The sequence below is a fragment of the Myotis myotis genome, unplaced genomic scaffold (assembly GCF_014108235.1).
Source record: "Myotis myotis isolate mMyoMyo1 unplaced genomic scaffold, mMyoMyo1.p scaffold_m19_p_5, whole genome shotgun sequence".
Lineage (NCBI taxonomy): Eukaryota > Metazoa > Chordata > Mammalia > Chiroptera > Vespertilionidae > Myotis > Myotis myotis.
In genome coordinates this window covers 52,557,369-52,583,510 of record NW_023416357.1, presented here as the reverse complement: position 1 = coordinate 52,583,510, position 26,142 = coordinate 52,557,369, and the positions used below count along the sequence as shown (strand labels likewise).

The 26,142-nt window shown below is 37.8% G+C and overlaps 1 long non-coding RNA gene across 1 annotated transcript in view; it reads left to right on the top strand.

The window, feature by feature from the left end:
- Window positions 1–26,142, top strand: part of LOC118656390 — a 115,551-nt gene that overhangs the window by 74,723 nt on the left and 14,686 nt on the right. Inside the window, exons 7-8 of the long non-coding RNA XR_004967598.1 lie at window positions 12,208–12,335; window positions 24,256–24,311. This is a non-coding gene — a long non-coding RNA (uncharacterized LOC118656390). The remainder of the gene's footprint in view (window positions 1–12,207; window positions 12,336–24,255; window positions 24,312–26,142) is intronic.

The following is a 26,142-nucleotide window of genomic DNA, read 5'->3' as shown; positions in this document are numbered from 1 at the left end:
TGATTTTGGTGGCTGATAATGAAAAGCGTTACCATAACTTTTTAGCTTAACTTCTCAGGAAGACATAAATGGATGAAAGTTAAACTTCTTTTAACTCCATCTTACTCTGTGTGGACTAAGTGTCAGGAAGCCTCTACTTAGAAATGCCAACTATTTTTAGAAGAGCTTTATAAATCATGAAATTCTAGAAAATCACCACATACCAGGAAAGATGACATAACGGTTGCATTAGATTTTAGTTTGTATGGGAGTGGGCAAGAGTTCAACACTCGGTCTTGATGAAAAATTGTCACTAAATTACAGTTACGGTGTTTGAAGCTGATGTTGAAATGTAAAAACATATGCGTTGACCTGGTGAGTGGAAATGAGGCGCTGCTCAAAAGGTGTTTTTTTCCCCCCCCAAAAGCATTTTGGTCATGTATCTATAGCCCAGGGAAGCTTGGCCTGAGCCCTAATAGCAGTCACCCAGATGCAGAAAAGGGCTTCAAAACCTCTCCTTTGACAAAGAGACTTGAAATAATATCTGACAAAAGCATTGCATGCAAACATGATGGCAAATCAGCAATCATACAGGCTGCAAAGGAGAGCACATCTCACTTCCAAGTTTTCTTCTTCAGATTTTACTAATAATATCTCATAGAGGTGCTTAGGTCAGTATTTTTAAAAACAATTTAATATATGACTGGGTTTGATTTAACTCCTTTATTCCACTAATACTGTTTGTCATTTTATGCATGTGTCAGCATTGTTTTTGAATGGAAAAAAAAAAAAAAAAAAAAAAAGGCTGGGAATAAACCAAGCACAAAGACTCTTGTAGCTCACTGTGTGTAACTTTGTTTTAGAAAGCGATAGATAGTCCATGAAGATAGGTTATACCCCACTTGCAAACAATTGCTACCTCTTAAATGAAGTAATACGTTGAAAGAAAATGACCTACACTAAATTAAATCATATTGATGAAAAGAATGGCAGCAGATTTGACCAGATCCAAGTTGCTTAGCTACTCTCTTTCAATGTGTTGTTCTTGATTTCCAAAAGTAAATAAAAATAAGGCTTTTCAAAAGGAGTTACAAAATTAAACTTTGTTCTTTCTTTTTTCCCTTTTAATTGTCTTTAGAGAGAGGGAAGGAGGGAGGGAGAAAGAGAGAAATATTGATGTGAGAAACATCAATCACTTGCCTCCCTCATACACCCTGACTGGAGATTAAACCCCCAACTTAGGTATGTGCCCTGGGTATGTGGGTATGTGCCAAACTCCCAACTTTTTGGTGTATAGCCAACCAATGGAGCCATACCAGCCAAGGCACAAAATTAAATTTAAATATTAAAATATTTACTTTGTTTTCATCTAATAGTATGCCATGAAAAATTTACATGTACAAATATGAATTTTGATCCCATCCTATAAATAAGTAATCTCTAAAGGTATATGTGCCCAATGAAATGCAGCCCAGGTTTCAACCTGGATAAATATGAAGAAAAACAATGACAACAACAACAATAATAACTCAGATGGAACACCTACTTCACAAATAACTGCAACATAAACTTTCTCAAAATCTTTACCTTTTTATTTCATAATCATCAATCTGTTACTGATCAAATATATACCATATATCAAATAAGGAAAATTCTCATAGTATAAAATTATTGATACGAACTGTAAATAAAAACAAAGCTTCTTGGGCCCTTAAAATGTTCTCTTTCATGTTGATTCATTGCAGAAAAATAATGAATTGCAGCTTCTTCTTCCCCTGACATATTTGGGATAGTTAACATGCCTTTGAAATGTCTTAAATATTCTAACACCCACTATACAACATTCAGAAGAGGAAAAAACAACAACAACAACACATGCAGTTATTTCGTTGGTGGTCATTTTTTAACCTCTCATTCAGTAGTTAAGAATACCAAAAGCATATGGTTTAAGGAGAAGGAAAGAAACAAACTTAGTCAAATGTATTGAAATGCAAGAATATTTTTAAAGGTTCTATTAGAAGATACTTGATCATTAGCAATAAGTCCATTTACCACATGGTCTGTAATATGAAGACAGTTCAAGATCTCTATCTCTGAGATCTGCAATAAACACATATGCTAATCAAGTTACCTATGAAGTGGCTGTAGATAAGGATGCTCCTAAATTTGTCTATAAACATGTTACCACTTTATTATTTTTTTTAGTATATATTTTATTGATTTTAGAGAGAGAGGGAGGGAGAGGTATAGACAGAAACATCGATTGTCTGCCTCCTGCATGCTTCCTACTAGGGATTGGGCCCATAACCTGAGCATGTGACCTGACCAGGCATCACACATGTGACCTCTTGGTTCATGGGTTGACACTCAACCACTGAGCCACACCAGCCAGGCAAACACGTTAACCATTTTAAAAAGCATTTAGGAAGATGTATTTTTCCAACCACATTAACATAAATAATTTTTATTTATACCCTCACAGTTTCTTTCTTAGGATACTCTCTTTTGTTCTATCAGATCATGCAGGTTAAACTTATTTTGATATTTATTTTTTTCTTATGAGAGTAAGAATTTCAGCAAATCACTTATAAACTATCACGTCCCTTTATTGTATAATGCACCTAGTGGGATTTAAACTCTTACAAAGCTAGTGTTTTATTAAAACATTTCAGACATAACTTATTTGGTTTCAAAGATATAATATGCTGTATCTTGTTTATTTGAATTAAATATTTGTCTCACACTTTAGCACACCACACAAACTTCCTTGTTTGAATTGACCAAAATGGTCATGAGTTTGATTATATATGGGGTTGAAACATTTAGTATAATAAGCACTTCATATGAAACATAGAAAGCAAATGTCTACAAACAAATGTGAATTTGGTATTTCCAGTGAAGAATCTACCCTAAATCGGTGGTATTGTTTAATCTTACATGCTATGGTGTTTCATTATCTAGCAAAACAAATCTTCCATCTTTTGCCACCATTTTATATACAATAAATAAAAGACCAGCCTTTATTTCTTATCCTTACATTGCTCATTCCTTGAAAAAAAAGATACGTTTTATAAAAGAAGCTGTTATATTAAGATGTATGTGTGCTCTCCTTCAGAAGACAGATTAGAGTCTTTAGCTGCCATTAAAGTTGTCGCTCTTTGTAACAAAATGTAATGCTGCATATATCAAAATGCAAAGTGCAATGTAGAGTCAAATGTCTCTCAGCACAAGAGTTGTTCATTTTAGCACCCATTTTGTTGGTATTTATCAACTTACTAATTATAGACAAATTGCTTCCACCACGAAAACTGTGGTGATTAGCAGTTTTTTCTGCTAACTCTAGTCTACTGTAGTTCCGGTAAAGAATGTCAATAATCTAGATTCCTTTCTTTTTCTTTAGAATATGTAAAAATAAATTCATCAGACCAGCATTTATCCACTTTTAGGAAACATGGTTTGGAACAGGGGTGGGGAAACTTTTTGACTCGAGGGCCACAATGGGTTCTTAAACTGGACCGGAGGGCCGGAACAAAAGCATGGATGGAGTGTTTGTGTGAACTAATATAAATTCAAAGTAAACATCATTACATAAAAGGGTACGGTCTTTTTTTTTTTTTTAGTTTTATTCATTTCAAACGGGCCGGATTTGGCCCGTGGGCCGTAGTTTGCCCACGGCTGGTTTGGAAGAATGGGGGTAAAAGGAAAAAAAGGGATAAATTAAATATATGAAATCAGGAAGGTCTGCCTGCTACCTCCCATCAATTAGACAGTCTTGAAGGCTCGCTGGAAATTGGTCTATCACAAAACAGAATCAAATAACAAGAGTTTAATAGAGTAACTGTTCTTGAGCATTTGCACAAGAAATGTGTCAGTTGCTAAAACCCAGCATACAAGTCTCTATATTAAAAGGAGGAAGAAGAGTCTTAAGAATTACCTCACATACCATCATTAATACCCAGAAAATGGCTGGCATGTACTGTTTAAGTATCTCATATAACTATTCCGCAGAGCTACATGATCTTGCTTGGTCAAACATAAAACAGTTTGTAACCTTCAGCCCCCCATTACAATCCTTTAAAGTGAGCTCAAATGAAAATGGGAGTAACATGCCAATCTAGAAAATGTTTTCATAACAGGCAATACAATAAAAAGCTGAATTTTCTATCACCATTACTAATTTCACCCATTTGCTTCTCATTACAATAAGTAAACAAGATTAATGGAAAATCTTACAGTTCACAGAGTCCATTACACAGCAGAAATGTCTGTAGTGAATACTGCCTCAGTGTCTTAACCAACTTATATGCCTCTAAGTGACTGTTCCTCCCTGCTATGAAGTTTTTACAATTTTAAAGTTACATTGGCAGGTTCCAGTCAACAATGATGTCTGTGATGGCCCTCTTTCTCCAATACATTGCTTTTAGTCTAATTGCTGATTTGCAGTCTCAGCAAGCAGAGAGAATTTTATCCTCTTTGCCTTGTGTCTGAATACTAACTAGCTGGCCCAGCCGAGGCTCTCTAAAGAGAGAAACTGCATGAGAGACACACTGCATTTGACACAGTCAAGAGGTAAAAGAAAGAGCAAAACAAAAGTCTATTCAGGACTGAATCCTCTGATATTTTTCCCCATCCCCCAACTCCTTTAAAAATAAAGCACGAGAAGGGAAAACCCATAAATCCATGCCTGAATGCCTGAGGTTGTCAGAATAAAGGACAATGAATGACAGGTGACTGTCAGGATAATTTTCCGTCTCCAAGTTATCACTTTTTGGCATTGTTAAACAAAAAAAAAATGTATACATAACAAGGAAATATGTCATAAGTTCTCTATGAATGCACAGACAAGTTCAATATAGAAGAAGCAACTAAGCATTTCCATATGGGCACATAGGTTTCCTTCCAGTCCCATGCATTTTTTGCTGAAAACATTATCAAGTTATTTAGTGTTTTTTCTAGTGACAACAATGCTACATAACTGGGTAAACTGCTGAAGGGTTATGAACTTGCTTTTTTCTGACTTCCTTTTAAAAAATGTAAAGAATGGAAGATTTGACTTGATAAATAAAACTCCTTGCACATGTTGCTAAAATTTTTAAAAAGAACTAAGAGACAAGAGATGGGTGTTTTTCTGTTTGATTTTTAAAAGGCTCCTCTCAAGCTATTTTCCCCCAAGATCTCTTTACACTTTCATCTTCACAGACAGCCTTAATCCTCCTGTCTTTGTTGTTCCAATGCCTGATCAGTTTGTTTTAAAGTTCCATCTACCCCACACTTGCTGGCACTGAAACTTGACTTCAGGCACTTGCAGTTGTAAATCCCTACAAACGCACAGGCTTTCCAGGGAAAGGTGGAAAGTGTTGAAGCAGGAAAGGTTTTGATGATTATTTAAAGAATGTATATTAAGTTGTCTGTTGCATGTACAGGTACAGCGAGATAACAAACGTGAAGTGACGGAGCAATTTGTAATTAAAATTAGCCTGGCCTCTTCTCAGATTACTGGCACACTCCAGCCTGTTGACCATCTGTAGTGGGAGGACAAAGATTCTATTCTCAGTTCCGCCGGGCTGGGGAAGGGACACAGCGGCCCAGAGCCCCACATTTCTAGGTCTGGCCATGGTGGGCATGAAGATAGTTCATTGTGGCCAACCTGCTCATGCCAAGCGTAACCAGGCAATGAACAGCAGAAGGAGTGTAGAGACCGTGATCTGTGTCACTCTAAGCACTCACAGGGCACCTTTAAGGCAAAGCTCAACTGCTGTTACCACCCCAGCAGGTGTTAACTACACATTCTAAATCTTTTGGGAGAAATGAAGAAAGAAGGGAGAGAGCAGAACTGAAATAAAACAAGAACAACAGGAGGAAGTTAATTTCCTGATTATACCTTTTGTTTATTTGTTCCTGGCTGCTGCAAAGAACAAAAAAAATCTTAAAAGGGTGGACATGAACGAATGCCCTGCATTTTATTATCAAATATGGATAATAATTAGTCTTAAAATTTGGAAGTTGAAAGTACTTGACAGGAAACAGTCATGTAGACTCCAACTTAATCTTCAAGACATTGATTTGCAGAATATTTAACAAACTGATGATATGAAATTTTTCCTTGATTGCATATGAAATATATATATGCACAAATAAGTGAGCAAGATTACTGAATTATGTTTTTATTTTTTCATGCACAGTGGCTATAACTTCAACTGCAACATTTGAGTACTTATTTCAGAAGTCCAAACAGATATGTTACATTCAATATTTGGAATGTTTCATAGAGAGTCCTTATTTGTAGTCGTTTTATTTTGCTACTTTTTTCATGTTGGTCTACATGAAAAAAACTCCTAAGGAAAATAATAACTTTAAAAATCGTCTTGTCAAAATAGATATTGACAGGTTTATAGCTATTAAATTTGAAAGTCGCAGATAAAATTATTTTAATATTCATGATTAGTCTATATTGGTTTTAGTTATTAGCAATACATAGTTATGGAAGTCACATTGTATAAAGATTTAACTTGAGTGAAAATAGGAGGCCAAATTTCAACTTTTAACAAACAAAATGAAATGTGTACACATTTAAAAAAACAATTTCTTTTTTGGGGAGAGGAAGAAGGGCTCAAATGACTACAAATTAAAGATTACTACTTAGGTGTTCCATAAAAATATTTTCTCAATGCTAATAGAGTAATTATTATTTTAAACCAGAAGTTTATTTGTGGATTGTGTGAGCATGTATGTGTGTGTATATGTGTGTGTATAATAATAGTGAGAAAGTAGGAATAATTATGTTTGAATAGTAACTGTTTCATGCTAGAACCTTTTAAAAATGAAGATACTAAATTTGTTTTCATTTATATTTAACAAGATATTTACTCTACAATTGAGAAATTCAAATTATTTTAAAAAAACAATCACCTGTGGGGCCAGTCATATCTTGACAATTCTTGGTGAGAGTTCAAGAAAAAAATCTCAGAATCTTAAAACTATAGAATCTATGTTGATCATCCCCATCCTGAAATAACAGAAATATTAACATATTTTATGAATAAGGTAATTATTTTCTGAACTATTTATTTCTGTGAATACTTTTATATCCCCCCCCCAATGACAAAGAGCAAAGTGGTCAAGAGAAGAGATAAAATTCCCAGCCTACAATCATTTATAAATAGTAGGTGATAAATGCTTTCCTTATGAAATCTATTCATCCAAATTATAGTAGTATCAGTATTTTAGCCAATAATGATCTAGATTTTAATGATATAGTGTCAGGGTGAGGAGTGGAGCAAAGGATCACTATAAGCCAGGTAGCCCGGGAAGCGGCTGGCAGAGTGGGGCATATACTCTAGATTGAAGAAAGCATTTAGAATAGCTCTGGAAGAGGAGAAAGAACCATGCTGCAAAAGGAGCAAAAGGAGCAAAGACACGGGGGTGAGGATGGATATAGATGGGAAATGTCCAAGCCTTGACTTTCCCTTTGCATACATAGATACATATCTACACACACACATGCATTAATGATAGATAATTCGATAGATAGATAGATAGGTCCATAAATAGATAGATGCTGAGTGGAGAACCTCATGTTGAGAAGCAAAATTCTTTGATGATATTTTAGGAAAATTTATTACTTTCTATTTATATTATTTTTAAAATTCATGAAGGAGAAATTTTATCTTAATATAACAAACACCGAGAAATAGAGACGGGATGGGATTTGATAACCTGGCAATGTAAACTTTATTTTACCACTTTTCTGACTGAGAATGAAATTTTGATTAGACATTCATGCCACACCTGGAGTGAACCACCCATGTCCTTCCTCTTCCTAAACTTGAATTAAAAAGGCAATGTATCAGTGACTTATGCAGTGCAGTTTCAATATAAATTGGCATAATTTTTCTGCAGAAAAAAGCAAACAAATGCCCCAAGAGTAAAATAACAAAAAAAAAAAAGAAAAGAAAATGTGTATATACTAATGATTCTACTGCTTGGAATCTATCCAAAATAAATAATCGGATAATCCAGGTAATTAAAATGGAATCAACCTAAATGTGAACTGTAAAAGATTGATTAAGTAAATTAGGTTATATCCATATGGCTATTATTGCTTAATTCCAACCATGAAAAATCATCACTATTGACAATTGTTCTAAGTTAAGGTCAAGTGGAGCTTTATTCTTGATTAGCACCCCTTGGGATTGGGCACAGGTACTCTATGTGGGTAGTCTATACCTCATACTTCATGAAATGCTTAAATATGTTCATCTCCTCAACTATGTGAGACAGGGAAGCTGTTCCACTAGGCTGATATGACTATTTGCTACCCATGTGCCTCCAGTGGGAAGGTTCAGTTTGATTACCAAGTAGGAAGTTACTCTTTCCATGTAATGGAACTTTAAATACCATAGTATAGCAAGATGTAAAAAGAAGATATAAATAAGATGGCCCACAGAAATCATCTTTGCTTTACCTGTGCCCTAAAGAAAAAAATTTGATTAAGAAACTAGCTAAGAAAGAAGCAGTCTTTGATGACTCAGAGAATTACATAAAGCAGCCACAATTGTAAAATTAAGATTTCTTCACATATAGGCTATATATTTTTATGAATGCTTTTACACTTAACTCCAAGTGTTAAAGTGAAAGCAATCGAAGCTAGAAATTCTCACACTTTTTATGGAGTTCTTTCTACCTTTGAAGCTTTCAAATGCCTGCTCATTACAGTTTTAAATGCACTTATTTAAATCTAGCATTTATTTTCCTTTTTCTCCATGTAAATAATGCTTTGGTAACATCATACATTTGCTTTGGAGAAGATGCTGTTTTGTCACAGAATAGCTTTGGAGCAGTAGTCAGAAATCTTTTATTAACCCACTAGAGGTCTGGTGCATGAAATTTGTGCACAGGTGCAGTGCCTAGGCCTGGCAGATGATTGAAGCATGAGCATCTGGTGTGGAAGCGCAGATCCCAGCTAAACTCCGGGCCCTGGGCAGCTCCTGGGCCCTGGGCCCCTGTGCTCCCCCCTCCGCCTGAGTCACGGTGCCTGAGTCCCCACATGGAAATGCTGTGAGCATGGCCAGATGCTGCAGGCTTGGGGGCAGCGTGGGCCTCTGGGCTGCCCAGCGGTGCTGCACAGAAAATGGGCAGGCAGCACACTCTCTCCCAGCAGGCCTTGCAGACTGGTTCCTGAGCAAATTCACGGGGAGCCCTACCAGCCCCTGCGGTCCCGTGGCTGTGGCCCAGCTCACCCAGAAGATGCCTTGTGGGCTCCTTGTGGGTGTCCGGCACCTGAGTGCTTCCCTGGCATGTGAGCCCTGGCATCCCGGGGAGGATGCCAGGGGGCATGAAAGCAAGCTTGGTGGACACCCCGCATTCTCACCACACCTCCGTCCCCATCACCCTCAACCCCAGGTAGCTGGAGAGAGGTTGCAGTGCATCGTTGACACCCACCATATTCCGTGCCACCCCCTGGTGGTCAGCACATGTCATAGCCAGCGTTCCAACTCCCGGTTGAAGGGAAAATTTGCATATTAGGTTTTTATTATATAGGATTCCAAGAGTATCCCTCTCTACTTGAGATGACTGGCCCTTGTGCTCCGCAGCGGCAAGTCTCTGATCTTAATGCTCTCTGTGTCGCAGCAGTGCCCAACAGTAGAAGATATTAAACCAATGTTTGTGGCAGGAAGAACACTTTGAGGACAACCCCTACTCCATCTAAGTTGTTCTATTCATTGTCCCCTGAGTACATTTTGCCCCTTCTCCCTGCCCATTGGTTGCCGTCTATCCTATTACATTGATTAAAATCCGTTTCTTCCCTAAGTGTCACTATTTTTATTATCCTCTATTGGTTAGCTGATTCCTCTTTCGTTAAACACCTTGGAGGTTTTTGTCAGTTCCATTTCCAATATCACATGACATCTTGCATTACAAACTTTCATAATTACATGCATTACATATCAGTAATGGTTCTTTCATATAAGCAATAGACTAGTGGAGATGGAGGCTCACATAATTAACAGGAAACTTGTACAGCAGGCTACAGATCATGATCCAAGAGAATTCAGGAAGGATAAGATTTAGGAAGTAGGAACCACAATGACTTTCCAATAGCTGGAACAGGCATGGTCAGGTGGGATTGGGCACAAGTACTCTTTATGGGTAGTCTAGAAAGGAGGGAGCAAACAGTGGTATTGAATTTACACACCTGAAGAGGGAGGAGATTTCCAAAAAGGAAACTGAAGGATCAATAGGAAGAAACATGAATGCTGAACAGCCATCTATTTACTAAACTCTAAGTAGATGATTAGCCTTATACTACTTCATCTGTTAAAAGAATTCTTGGACAATAAGTGGTCATATATGTGCTAATAGAAATAAAAATATATTAATATTTTTGAGATGATACTAATAGCTATTTAAATTGTATAGCTGGGCTAGATGTATCCATGAAAGCCGTCATTATTCTGATGCTCACATGAGTCAAAACCAGGTATGCAGACCATCTAGAAGGCTATTTTCTAAAACCTGTGATCCCTGTGCACTGAGGGTTGTGCACAAACTGGGAAGTCCACACATGAACAGGGAATGTATATAACAATACTTTGAGTGTGGTATCTATTGACGGTGTTTAGTCAATTAGCAGTGGTTTCTCCGCTCCAATTAGAGTTCAGGCTTCTCCACTAGAGCAGAGGGTGTTTTACATTTGCCTTTTTTACTTGCCCTTTATTTATCATCCAGCTTTGTCCAAAAACTTCACAGAGGAAAGATAAAGCCTTATGTTTAAATCTCTTTCCATTGTTAAGATAAGAATCTTTGGTGATTCTTAGGTGATCTAAGTGTTTGGTTTTCACTGCAGCCAAAGAATTGGCTTATGGCACTATTTTCTTTTTAAAAAAATGTATGTATTTATTTTTAGAAAGAGAGAGAGAAACATCGATTTGTTGTTTATGCATTCATTGGTTGGTTCTTGTATGTGTCCCAACTGGGGATTGAACCCCCAACCTTGGCGTATTTGGACGATGTTCTAACCAACTGAGCTACTAGGCCAGGGCCTGGAGCTATTTTCTTTAGGTTGACATCTTTATGATTAAGAATTTAAACAGAATAAATTATGTTTTAGTAACCACTTTTTTAAAAAAATTATACAATGAATAATCCTTACCAGCTGCTAAATTTGAAAAAAAAAAAAAAGTAACAAAAGGAGTTGACAGCAACAAAAATCCCAGCCTTTTCAAAATTCAGAAAATTTGATGGAAAGTAAATGCATTCACCAGACTCATTTTGTGTAAGGAATATTTTCAGTGTTCTGCGGCATTACTTAGTTATGTCCTCATTTCGGAGTTAAACCATACAAATAAAGGGAAAATGACAGGGCCAGGAAACTTGTATCCAACCCCCTTTCCTATGGCTGTGCCAGCTGCCAAAGTGCTGACCAAAGTTGAAAGGTCAGCTGTCATCTGTGGCAGATGTGCTTTATTATGATAAACACCTAGATGCTGGAAATGGTTCTGTTCAAAGGTGGTTTATAATTTAGGTGAGAAATAGAAATGTGAGGGAGCTTCACTGCTGGGAATCTTATTTCATATCTGAGTGCAATTAACCAGCTGATAAACAGCCTTTTGTTTTCCATCTGAATGGCCAATGTCCATTCATTTGGGATACTACCTTGTCAAATGGGCAACAATAACAATAAAGTTTATGTATCTTGGACTCTAAAGCCTGTAGTAACCTCCTGCACTGAAATCAAGAACCTGAACTGAACATGCAAGATAATTATCTCCCAGAATCCACCCGATGGCGAGGCTATGGAAGATTATCTTGTTTTGAACTAGAAATAAGGATAAAACTATCTCTTTCTTTCAATGACTTTATTTTAGTATAATCAGAATATGATTACAAGCCTTAGTAATCTCTATTCCACATGCTTCTGTAGCTTAAACTTGAAGATATACATAATCACATTTCAAAAGATAATCTAAGTTTTAAAAAGCTATGACAATGTCTTATTTTCTGAACTGTAGCCATTTTCTAAGCACTTGTTGGCACTGCTGAGGACTTTTCGTCTTCTCTTCACAAGCTTTAAATTTTGCATCTTCACTTTATTTTTTTCTCCTCAATCATTCATTTTCCAGAGTGCCATATTTATCCTTTTTTCTAAATAATGTCATTCATTCCTGTTTTTGCTTAATGTAATATTTTCATAAATGAAGATGACAAATTATTATTTTTTTCTTACAGTGATGATTGAAAAGAAAAGCCAGCAATATCCTCCTGCTTGGTTTCCCTTGAAAAGAATGAGCAAAGTGATCTGTGTAGCCTTGTAACCAGGGAACAGATTTCCTGTGTAGGCTCACAACTCTGGAAAGGTAATTGTTATTGTCACAGAATTTCTGGTAAAATTTGTGGAAGAAGGGAAATTACATGATTAGTGTTGACTCAGATATGACTAGGTCAGCTTACGAAGGGAAATCAATGTAGATTTTTGTTTATCTCCCAATAAATATTTATTGAGTACTACTATGTGCTATTTACTTAAGGATAGAAAAATGAATAATGTATGGCTTCAGTTCCCAAGGACTTAGTAATCTAGCATGTTTGGTTGTGCTGGTAGAGTAGTGGTAAATAATGATGATGATTATCAATAATTTTGGTTTCGTTGGGAAATAAGTATATCACCTGGGACTTGTACACATATCACCTGAAAAATCCATTCTAGTTCAGTTCCTTAACCTATTTTGTCTATTACCATAGATTTGCTTAAATGTGATGCAATAATCATTTATGTCTATCACAAGTCTTATTTACATGTAATGAGCATCAAAGTTTTCAAATGATTTCAAAGGCAAGGCATAGAATGGTGAGCTCAAATCTTAACCAAATGTAGGAAACTTTTCTCAGCTCCTACTCTGTCTGGGAAAGTTCTTCATGCTCTATTAGAAATATGCTCATTAGCATAAAGGACAATACTCTTGTGGACATGGGGCATGCATATATATCTAAATAACGTACATGGATAGATGACAGTCAATGAGGTATAGACCATGTATCGAAAATAAAAATTCAATACTTCAATTTTAAATAGTAGATCATTATGGAGTAGGGTTAGTCATAGAGAAAGGCCATTATTAAATTTTACATATACTGTAGTATTGAACTTGTTTTACTAAAAAAGGAGGAAGATATGCATGTTCTCAATAATGAAAATAGAGAAAGAAAAAAAAACAATATTGAAAAATTAATTTTGTGAATCATTTTAGGAAATGTCATACCCACTTAGCACTTTCACTTCAACCAAATAATTGGTTGGTGGCACTATTTTCTTTAGGTTGAAATCTTTATGACGAAGAATGACTACTATTGCTATGAATTGATTTTCCAGTGACAATTACTTTTACAGTATAAATAATTCTTACCTTCTCTTGTTTACCAGTTTAATTTCTTACCTGCTAACTATACTCGGTAAATAGTTATTACGAATCATGAAGTGTTTGTTGACTTTTACATGACTAACCCTGGGCTGGGTTTTATAGAGCAGAACACAAATGTAAGACATGATCTTTTCCTGCAAGGCTATTCTAATAGTATTGGGTAGCCTACTGTCTGGCAGTAGATCTGAAAATACAATTATTGGTAAGATGGAAAGAGATATGTTGTTACTGTAGGAAGACAGAGCTTATATCTAAGGAGTTTTGTGTCATAGGTCACATAGACTCTAGTAAAATGACCAAAAAAAATTTCTCTAATCATACTTGAATTTTGTAGTCATCAAAGGGTGTTTGCTTTCAAAAGGATTATTATACTACCAGCTTTCTTGCCTTGGGGAATGTCAATTAAATCCAAATTATTTTATAACAGAGATTTTGCCATTTTTAGAGACAGGATAAGTGAACTAGAAATGACAAAAATCACATGAGAAATGAAAAAATAATGTTTGATATTTACCTGTAAATTGCTTATTTTTCAGTTAACTGTTGGTTTATCCTTGTCAAATGTCCCCATTTGCAGACGTTTTTTAAAAACCAGGCTGTTTTTATTTCTGGTTAAATACAATTTAGTTTCTTTTAATGCATGTTTGTGCCCAGTGCTGTCTGAAGAGCTTTGTGTGATCTCTGGTATCTACTATGTACTTACACAGAATCACTTTCAGTGTGTGTGGCCTGGTTCCTAACAATCTATCGATTCATTGAATTTCAGAAAGACATCAATTGATTCTTTATGCGGCCTGGCAGAGCAATTCTTAATTTTTGTCTGTTTCTTTCCAACATCAGTCTTAAGAAGAAAGGGTTTTCCTTACATTGCCTTGAAGGGTTTACTGAATCATACATCACCAAGAACATTTTAAAGCTTTATTTTGTCTGTTATTTAAAGTGGAAAATGCTGTCCCTTAAGACACTGGCACTCTGCCATTTGTCTCCAGAATATTTCATGGTTCACTGTCAGGACTGCTGATTTTTCTAGAAGAACATATGGACCATTTTGGAGAAGTTTTCTGTAACATTCAGATGCTGAACATGTAGTATTATTTACATTTTAGACTTACTGAAAAGTATATTGAAGCATGATGACACAAAGGGAGGCTTGTGAGTTGGAAGACAAAAGGGATAAATTTAATTGAAGTAGCATTTAGCATCATTAGAATGTATTCCTGTGATTTTATTTTTCTTCACTGGTTTCTCCTCCTCCTCCTCCTTCTCCTCTTTCTTTTTCTTCTGGTGATTTCAAATCACTATAAAAAATTTAAAGTGAGAGGAAAATCCTCCTGTACCCTGTGATGTTGATAAATAAGTCATTGGAATATAGTAGGAGTTAGCACATACCTGAGGATGGTTGTGCCATTAAAATTGCATCCAGTCAATATGGGAATACCTCACCTGACCTGCTCTGTAAACACTCTTCTCACTAAAACACCTGTTTGGTCTGATGGTGCATATTTCAAAGGAATAAAACAAAATGCATTTAAAACAACCCATTAAAATTAAAGTATGACTGCATTCTGAATGGAAGTTCTAATTATAACTCTAAAAAAGAATAGTTTCCCCCTTTTGTACAATACATTGTATTGATGACTATAACTGGGCAGACTCTAGGGAAAAGAAACTAATTTCTTATACTACTTTCTACTAGATTATCTCTTTGCTGGTCATTTGGTGAGCAACTCATTGATCCACTAAGTTCTGAAACTAGCTGGCTCTCAAATGAGAGCTAATCTGCAAATGGTACTATGGTGAGAAAGGAAGAATGGAGAAGTACAAGAAAAGAAGATAAGAAAATAATAACCATGTTCTAAATCTGGAAACCATTGGTGGCTCCATAGTCAGGGACCTCAGCATTGAAAGATTTTTGCCCAAGCAAACCTGGGGTCTTTCTAGATCTTGAGCAGTCGAGGTGTTGTCAGGAGAGAGGTGGTGAAGGTCTGAACAAGATGAAAAAAAGGAAAATAAAAATAAATGAAAGAACCTTCATGTCATCACAGAAGGCATAAAATCAGAGATAGATTTGAGAGAATGTGCCCTTTGGAGAAACCAAATGTGAGTATGGCAGTGTCTTAACCACTTCAATTAGTTGATTCTCTCTCACTTGTGTTGCAAATAAATATATCATCTCATTGTTATCTTGTCCTTAACCTATGAGTCTCATTTTGCCACTTGGCCCTGACAACAACTAGGGTGAGTTCATTCTCTCTGAATTCTCTTGTTGGTTAGTGGCACACACTTGCTCCCTGAAGATTCCTTTAAGGGAGAGGAATGGAGACATGGGAAGAATCCCTACAGGCAAAAGTCTGGAAAATTAGCAGAATCCCTAACCACCCAGGCCACATGGGATGTGGGAAACAGTCACGTAGACCAATGGTCGGCAAACTCATTAGTCAACAGAGCCAAATATCAACAGTACAACGATTGAAATTTCTTTTGAGAGCCAAATTTTTTAAACTTAAACTATATAGGTAGGTACATTGTTATTAACTTAATTAGGGTGCTCCTAAGCTGGCCTTTGCTAAAAACGTCCTCAATCTGAGGGGTCGACCTCAGCGAACATACACCCACTTCTTCTAACGCCACTTCTTCAAAATAGACTCGCCCAGGCCGAAAACCGACTTCTGCGCATGGGCCACAAAGTTTCAATCACACTGTACGTGTGCGCCCGCACATGGTATTTTGTGGAAGAGCCACACTCAAGGGGCCAAAGAGCCACATGTGGCTCGAGAGCCGCAGTTTGCCAACCACTGACATAGACTCATTCACTCCCGCAGCAGCCTAGCAGACAGGAGAGACAAAGGAGGAAAGGACCAGCTCCCCCTCACTTTCTAGAGGCAAAGTCAAGAGAAATAAAGACAATTTGTTGAGAAAGGTTCAAAGTGGTCGTTTAGTTGTCTGATTGATGACTGGTTAGTATATTTCTTTTCTCCATAGACCACAATGCGATTTTTTATATTATGACCCACGTTATATTAAAATGGCATCTGTCTTTCAGATCAGTGTGTTCTCATTAAAGTTGGGTTAGTTAAATATGTATATTTATACCACCACTACCCTTCCCATTGGCTAATCAGGGCAATATGCAAATTAACTGCCAGCCAAGATGGCGGCCGGCAGCCAGGCAGCTTGAAACTAACATGAGGCTTGCTTGCTTCAGTGACGGAGGACTCCAACGTCCCCCGCCTGCTGCTGCAGGCCTCTGAGCTGCCACTCTAAGCAACTATGTAACAAATATAGAAGCTAAACAAAACCCCAGAAACCTGCTTTAGTTGCCGGGTTCAGCCAGCAGGATTGCAACATTGTAAGCAAAGGCCAGAAACTTACTTTCAGCAGCGGAGGCCTAAGAGCTGGAACCAAGCCTCAAAGCTAAAGCTGGCCCAGAATAAAGAAAAAAAGGAGCGGTTGGGAGCTTCAGTCACCCCCAGCCTGAAAACAGCCCTCAGCCCCTCACCCAGACTGGCCAGGCACCCCAGTGGGGACCTCCACCCTGAAGGGTGTGTGACCAGCTGCAAACAGCCATTATCCCCTCACCCAGGCTGGCCAGGCACCCCAGTGGGGACCCCCACCCTGATCCAGGACACCCTTCAGGGCAAACCAGCTGGCACCCACCCGTGCACCAGGCCTCTATCCTATATAGTAAAAGGGTAATATGCCTCCCAGCACCGGGATCAGCGTGACAGGGGGCAGCGCCCAAACCCCCTGATCGCCCTGCGGCTCTGTGTGTGACAGGGGCGGCGCCCCAACCCCCTGATCGGCCCTGCTCTGTGTGTGACAGGGTGCAGTGCCCCAACCCCCTGATTGGCCCTGCTCTGTGCGTGACAGGGTACAGAGCCCCAACCCCCTGATAGGCCCTGCTCTGTGCATGACAGGGTAAGGAGCCCCAACCGCCATGATGGGCCTTGCTCTGTGAGTGACAGGGGGCACTGCCCCAACTCCCTGATTGGCCCTGCTCTCTGCGTGACAGGGGGTGGCGCTGCAACCTCCCCATCGACCCTGCCTTGAGTGTGATAGGGGACGGTGCCCCAACCCCCCAATTGGCCCTACCCTGAGTGTGACTGAGGGTGGCATCACAACCTCCCAATCGCCCTGCTCTGTGCATGACCGGGGGGTGCACCTAGGGATTGGGCTTGCCCTCTGCCACCCGGGAGCAGGCCTAAGCCAGCAGGTCGTTATCTCCTGAGGGGTCCCAGACTGTGAGAGGGCACAGGCCGGGCTGCGGGGCCCCCTTTCCCCCCAAGTGCACAAATTTTTGTGCACCGGGCCTCTAGTATATATATAAATACATACATATATATATATATATATATATATATATATATATATATACATATATATATATATATATATATATATATATATATGTATACATATATCTTAACAAGGAACTTTGGATATTCTGTAGCTATCTCCCATTATCTATCTTCCTAACTATTACCTTCTCAGTCCTGATTTCTGTGAGTTATCTGACATTTTCATTTTTACTTACACTGAGACATTATAACTTTGAGTTAGAACTTAAGTACAGCGCATGACAGTGTCTCACTAGAATGATATATTATCTGGTAATATATAATTATTTATATATTTTTATTCTGGTGATACACTGAACATGTGTTATAAGCAACATGTTCCACATTTATCCAAAGGTTCCCAAATCCTGAAATGTATTAGAGAGTAGGACTGAACCAATTTTAAAACCTCCTACTTCAGGAAGCCCAAGATATCCAGAAAATCGATGCCTGTAATGGACACACATATCTGCACTCCAGGCCCAGCGGCAAAATGATCCTCGACGTGTGTATTTTGAGAGAGAAAGAATTAAAAGAGTGGGAGGGCAGACTCTGCTGTATCCAAGTCAGAAAAGCATATGATTATTTAGATTTTCTCAAAGGGAGTTTAGTTTCCAAAAATACAGATAAGTCCTTGATATAGCGAAGTCTCATGTATAACACAATCTTTTGGTATTTCTTATGGTTTTATCCTTCACAGTCAAAAGTAATGCTTCTAAGGTGTCAGTATATTTGCCATATCTCCATCCATCAATAGGCCTTATGCTTGGCTTGTCTATATAAGCTCTGACTTGCAGGAAACATTGGCAGCCACAGAACACAGGGAGAAGGCCATGCCAACTGCAGAGAGAGAATGTCACCATGCCTTCTATCAATGCTAGGAGATATGCCCTAAGTCCCTACAGGGAGAGGCATCCAATGAGGAAAATAACATTCATGAAATCTTTTCTAAGATATTAAGTCAATACAGACTTTAAAAAATTCAGTGAATTGTGAATTTTCATTCTTAAAAGAGTAGACATGATGACTTGTTTTTATCTCTAGTGGGTACAGGCATTTGATTCTTGACAGTCAAGTTTTCTTTTTACACACTCTGTGATGACAATTATCTGCCTTTTCACCTTCACTGGATGATAGAAAGACAAAACTGATGCTCCTTGATTTACCTGTAACTTGTGGAAGGAAAGTTGAATCCTACCTGACCCAGGTTTGAGACTTTTTCTGTCTGGGACATGCACGATCTCTGTGGTACTGGGGCCATAGGAGAGCATGACACACAGTATTGCAGCATCATGAGGCTGGTTTTCTTATGCATTGTCAAAATATCATGTGCTCTAGGGCCAGTGGTCGGCAAACTCATTAGTCAACAGAGCCAAATATCAACAGTATAATGATAGAAATTTCTTTTGAGAGCCAAATTTTTTAAACTTAAACTATATAGGTAGGTACATTGTTATTAACTTAATTAGGGTACTCCTTAGGCTTAGGAAGACCCACACTCAAGGGGCCAAAGAGCCGCATGTGGCTCGCGAGCCACAGTTTGCTGACAACTGCTCTAGGCCATTAGCAGAGTACTTAGATATTACCACTGGAATAATTTCTCTGTTTTAAAGAACATCTTTCCCAGTCTTATACTGTGTTGTGATAATTTAATAGAACCCCATGTACTTTGGCATGAATGCCAAGCACAATAGAGCCGAACTTTATGCTAATACTGTAGCTTCCCACAGGAATCTTCAATCTAAAAGTTACATAGTAAATCTTGGTTGGATGAAGTATATGATTCAAGTGTTATGTACAGAAATGCTACTTTTATATTTTTATTTATCTTTCCCTGTTATTCTATTACTAGAGACCCAATGCACAAAATTTGTGCAAGGGCCTTGGCCCTGGCCCCCGCTGCCCACTGCCACTGCGACCCCCGCCCACCGCTACTGCACCTGGGAGGCCTCTGCTGCCCCTGCTGCGGCCCCACCCGCTGTGGCTTTGTCTGGAAGGAAGGATGTCTGGAAGGATGTCTGGTCCAATTAGCATATTATGCTTTTATTATTATAGATTGTTTAGCTATCAAAAGATAATTTTTTTTATTTTGTTTAATTAGTGGTAAATAAAAATCTTAGTTCCATCTCCAGTATCCCATAGCATATGCTTTTTAAAAATATCCACTTATTTATTTCAGCATCCACTAGAATATTTCAAATGAATAAACCAGCTTTCTTTTTGACATGCTTAGGAGAGACCCTGGGTTTGACTTTTTATGCTTTCAAATGCACTATGAATCATTCTGCCAAACACCTGCCCTTCATGGAAATGATATATTTTATTTACACTCTTAGAAAAAAATCTATGCATGGCCATTATTAATCACTCACACCTTTAAGAATGATCTTACCTTTTAGCTATTCATCAAGATCAGTATCCTTGCTGTTAGAAAGAGACACATCATAACTGATGTACAATCGAACTGTAGATGGGTCCAAGTACATGACTGTTACCAAAATAGATGTCTCTTCATTTTAGTATTACATACACATGTGCGTGCTTTTACGCACGTGCGCGCGCACACACACACACACACACACTCTGTATCTATTCTGGCAACTTTCTTTAAAATTCTAAAGTGCTAAAACTTGTCATCTTTCAAATAATACATCACCATGATATTGAAGAGCAGCATACCATTTCCAAAAGCTGCTCTCCCCCTGAGCAAGGCCAGTAAGACTTTGGACAACTGGAATTAACAAAGGTTCAAAGAACAGTCTATGATTTTTATCATGATCAAGAAAGGGAATAATTGGTAAATAATGTTCTCTGATTATGTAAGAAATCAAGATTACTTTATAATTGAATCATATCTCCATTCAAAAATGAAAAAATAATAATTTTTGCTGCCTTTGACAAAAACTGTAATGCATGCTTTTCATTAGTGAAGAAGTATTGAATGCATTCACAAAATATGTTTAAAAGCATTTCATCTTTTGGTGGACAATCTCATACATCTCTAAAATGTTGCTTGGAAATTAGATGATGCTTAAATCAGCCACAGGGGAAAACAAAACAAGTCAGGGGTTGACATACCTTTAATTCTTTCTTCTTCTTGAGCTACTACAATGATTTTTGCATTGGGATAAGAATTAGAAAAAGACAAAAGTTTGGATAGCTTCCCCAAAAGTTTTAGATAATATAGCAAAATGAGGTAGAAAGTGCTGCAGAGTGAGATTCTTATAGCACGACATCTATCCTCAAATATGCATAACCTTAGAAATATCACTGAACTAAATATGAGAGAGATATTTAATTAGACTGGTAGTTCTTTAAGATTACAAGATAAAAAACAACCATTACAGTAAGGCTTTGAATCTTAGAGTTCATAAACTCTATTTTCAACAGAATGTTTAACTTCCTGGGCATTAAGGGAATTACTTAATAGAAAAGAAAATAACCCATAGGGGGAAATGTAGCCGGCAGTAAAGCTGCTTAGGCCCTAATCTAGCAGAAAAGCAAATGATTCTATGTTCACTCCAAAACTCTATGCTAAGAGTTTCTCATTTATTATTTTTCTTTACTGGCATTAAAAGCTTCCAAAGAGAAGGGATGGAATCGTGAGCTTGTCATGAGTATTCTTCTTGCTGATTTCCTCACTCCATGGAAGAAAGATCTGCAAGACACAGGATCCAATCCCAATTTCGACTTCTGCCACTAACCCCAAGTGCAAAGGAAGGCAGCCACATGGAAGAAGTTGCTGCTGGTAATAGGGATGTATCATCCACCGTTAAGTGTCTCAAACACAGAGAAGCAACCAATCCTTCTCAAGGTGTACTTATTTAGTGAATGCTTACAATGTGCCTGGAGTTGAGTGGAATTCTGGAGGGAACATAAAAATGGCAAGCAGAGGTTCCCTTTTTCAAGGAGCTCATAGTCTAGTATGAGGCTTAAATAAAAATAATATTATAATGTGACATGGGCCACAGAATAGATATGAATACAATTCCACAGAAACAAGTACTCTTCAGAAATATGCCTGGTATAGATTTTGCACACATTGTGAAAAGCTATTTTATATCTTTAAGAAGTATTTTCCTGAGAACTTAAATAATTTTGCCATCTTTTATGTTACGCTGCTTTAAGAAGAGCATCCCACTATTTCTGGGATAAAACTAACAGTCTCATTCAGTGAGGATGTTACTCTAAATCATGATGAATTCAGAGAAGCCATGTTCATTATCTCCATGTCTCAGGAAGGCAAAGGCAAGACAAAGGGGTGCCCCTCCAGGATCTGGATCACTTTAGCCTGCTCATCTCAACCATCAAACCTGCACAAGATGCGCCCAGATTTGTCAGCAAGCAGATGATTAGAGATAAAACCTCTCATCTTGGGATAAATTTAATCCAGGCAGCATGTGCTCTTGGGTCATTTTATAAATATAGTATTTTAGAACAGCATACTCAGAGCTCCAGCAGTGCATATCTAGTATTGGAGCTAAAATATTCAAATAGAAATAAAAATAACTCTCCAGAAAGTCGCCGGCATTCATGTTTCCTTTGGAGAATAATTACAGAAGTCGGTTTAAAAGCTGGAATAAGAGAGGTTGAAATACCACCTCTCATTCTCCCCCCTACCCCCCACCCCCACCACACACAGACATACTAATGACTCGTATTATAGTCTTAAAGCAAATGTTCCCAAACTTTCTCTTTCCTGGATTTATGGTGTTACAATTACTGACCAGGGCCAGACTCTGGAAGGAAACAGATATTCCTCTTGGACAGTGAGGAGACCCAACCATATATCTCCTGGGGCAGAAGAATTTAGCCCTGAAGGTTTAATATATCTAATCCTGTTATTTTCTAATCCTATTACTGTAATGTTGAGGTGAATTGAATATATTTCCTTCTTTATCTCTGTGCAATCTCACATTTCCTGTAATGATGACTTTTGGCTGACCTTACAGACAGTTTTGCTTATTTAATTCTTAATAAGAATATATACAAAATCTAAGTGAAATCTCTTTATAGTAACACACAGTGCATGTCTTCTTATGATGCTTCATGACAAAGCTGGGGAGGCAGTGACTACATATCCAGCCCATGATTTCTTGCCTTTTATTAACCAGACTTATTATTACATCAAAAGTCATGGTTTCCACCGACGACAGATTCAGCACACACATATTCACACTAATGTGTATGTTTATGTGTGTGTGAAATAGCTACACAATGAGTTATTGAGTTGTATATAGAAAAAATGCTAGGCAACTGCAAATTACAAGGATATAATGCCATCGAGGGGTTTAATGGTGACATCATAAATCACAAGAGCAAAGTATAAATGGACTGTGCTACCCCACAACCCTAAGATGCCATTAGAGCTGTGATTTTAAGTCATCTACTCTCCCCAACTACCATTCCCTCATACATGGAGAACATGTGTTATAATTTTCATCTTCTCTAATTCTCTCTAATTTCCCTCATCAACTTCAAACCTTTTTTCTAAACACAGAAAGAATCTCTTTTCCTCGCTGTGCTCCTAGAGCAGCTATATTTAAATGCAATAATGATTGTCCCAAGTTGAAATATAACAATTCTAAAAACCTTGCCATTCTGGGCTAGGTGTCACACTTGTGCAATATGACAGGCAGGTGACAATATGCCCAAGAATTCAGAGATTTCTCCTCTTGGATAGCAGTGTGCTTCATGCACCTATTCTCTTTTCCTCTAGGATTAGGAGATCTAATTACATGTAGTGTCTCCATTATGAATGCAAACATAGAAATGATTTTATAGTTTTTATTCACATCTGAATTCAGAGAATCTAAGTAATATTCTAATTTATTTCTTATGCTCTAAATGATTTCCCTTTATCTCTGATGCTGTCTTAGAGAAGAATATATTAACATGAAATAATAACTGGCCCAAACTTTTGTCCAAATTTAAATATGTCCTAGCAAAGCCAGCCCCATTCTAATTGCTTTTATGTGTCACTTTAAAGCTAGGAGACCCAACCTCCTGGCAGCTTTGCTTTGGGTCTTAATTAGCCACTTAACTGCAAAGTGGTTGGCACCCTAGTCCTTTCATCAGTTATTACCCAAATAGCATCACCGACTGAGGATAAAGAAAAGAAAGATCCCACATGTAGCAGGTCTTTCCATCATTATTACCCTTTCATACAAAGACGGGGGTTCCCAACTCTAATTAAGGCTACATTTTTTAATAGGCAATTGGCATCTTATTCAATTCACTCTCACTGCGGTGTCTTAAAGGAAAAACAATCACAGTAATGTGTGTACAGTGCTGTGGAATTTGCAAAATATTTTCATCTACACTATTACTCTTACATAGTGTCTGTCTTAGCCATGATTTAATCCATATGTTTTTATTGGTTTCCGTGATTTAAGATGTGGATTTTACTTGTCTTTATTCCACTTGCCTGCATATCCACTGAGCTACCTAATAAAATTTACCAAGTCAGTCTTCAGTATTTAAAAGGGGGTTGGCATCTTTATTTTTTGTTGCAATTCCAGGAACTGGACATACTGAGAAGCACCCTTTAAGGAGAGGTACTTCTTCGCAAGCCAAGGTAAGTGACTTGTGGGTAGAAGAGCCACCTCCTTCAAAGAAGACAAGGTAATTATGAGAGAAATGAAAGAAGGAAGATGGAGCAGAGGAGGCTTGGTTCTGTGAATATAGAAATAAGCACATAGGGAGAAAGAGACCGTAGATATAGATCAGACTTCAAAATGAAGGCGAGGGTCCAAACACAATGTGACTTAATAGGTTTAGCATTTTAGGAGAATACCCTCAATTAATGATTTGTACACAATATGATATAACATCTTTTGTTTCACCTTGAAAAGAAAATAAATAATTATGGCGCCTTCCTAATAACCAACACTTTTTTCTTAGCCTATCCTTTCAAACTGGTTTCTTTAATTTATGCTGTAACACTTTTTATCAATTTTAAATGCAGGTACCATAGCCTGTCATTTTAAATCAGAAGGAATTACGTGAACTCAAAAGTTCCCTGACTTTCTGAAAGACAGAGTGATTGAGACTTTGCACATCCCAAATTCCCTCTGCCCATCACAGCCCATGGAGCTGAGGACCGAATCTACAGACTGACCACTAATGATATTCGTCCAGGCTCTGTGTTTTTGAAAACTGGGAAATAGGGAATTATGTTTATGAGATTCATTTCTAAACTGCACTATAGCTTATAAAATATTAGTATTTACAATATCCTGGAACAACAAACACAGCATGGAGGCAGCTGCCTCATCAGAGAATGAGCCACAGTGATCTCAGACATTTGTCTATTTATCATGGACTGGATTTCCTTGGCAAACAGTTCAATAAGAAAGATGAGCCCAGCAGTTAAACATTATGCTTGTGGTGAAACTTGCCCATCAATGCCAAGTAGTACTCCTACTTGGTAAGCCTGTTGCCTTTAAGTTTAAGTGTGAATAGCAATGTGGAACTGAGATCAAATGAACTCAGTCCTTTGATTAAATGGGAAATGAGAGGTATTTTGAAGAGAACACTTTTTTTTTCCTGCCAATGTAGGCAGTATCTACAATTAAATCTCAAAACGAGCAGATGTATGCTTACAGGAAAGATTTGAAAGAAAAATCATTAGGGACTATTATGTTTCAGCTATCCCAAAACAAACTTGTTCCTGTGAAATATATGAGTTATTAACTCTGCCAACACTAGAGCTTTTTCCCGCCCATAAGTTATTATAGAGAACCCGGTTTTTAAGTGTATTATGCATTTGAATTTGTCCAACAAATTTTCTTTTTCTAAATAAAAATTCGGTAATCTACTGGAAGAGGTTGATGATCATGGAATTGCTGTGAATTACTCAGCTAACAAAGGATTTAATTTTTTTATATCAAACAAATCAGCACTTTACCTAGTTCCTTTCACATAGCAGATATGGAATAAAATCTTACCTAATAATAGACAAACATGTAAATTAACCATCCCTCTTCTATGCTTACCAGCCAATCAGGAGAGTATGCAAATTAACCCAACAAAGATGGCAGTTAATTTGCATACATAGGGGCGAAACGGCGGAGCCAAGACTGAAGGCTCCATCCGGAGCCGTGAAGACTGAAGGCTCCGTCTGGAGCGAAGGCCTGGGTCCCGGGTGCCGGAGGAAAACCGGTGCTGGCAGCCAGGGGAAGGGAAGGACTACTGCACAAATCTCTTCGTGCAATGGGCCTCTAATATATATACATATATAAAAGGCTAATATGCTAAGTGTCCCTCTGCCCATCTGACCAGTCTCTATGATGAGCACTAACCACCAGGGGGCAGATGCTCGATGCAGGAGCTGTGGAGTTGCAGTGACTTGGCAGTGGCAGTTCTTGAGTAACGCACCCCGAAACCAGAGAGAAGGGAGCCTGATT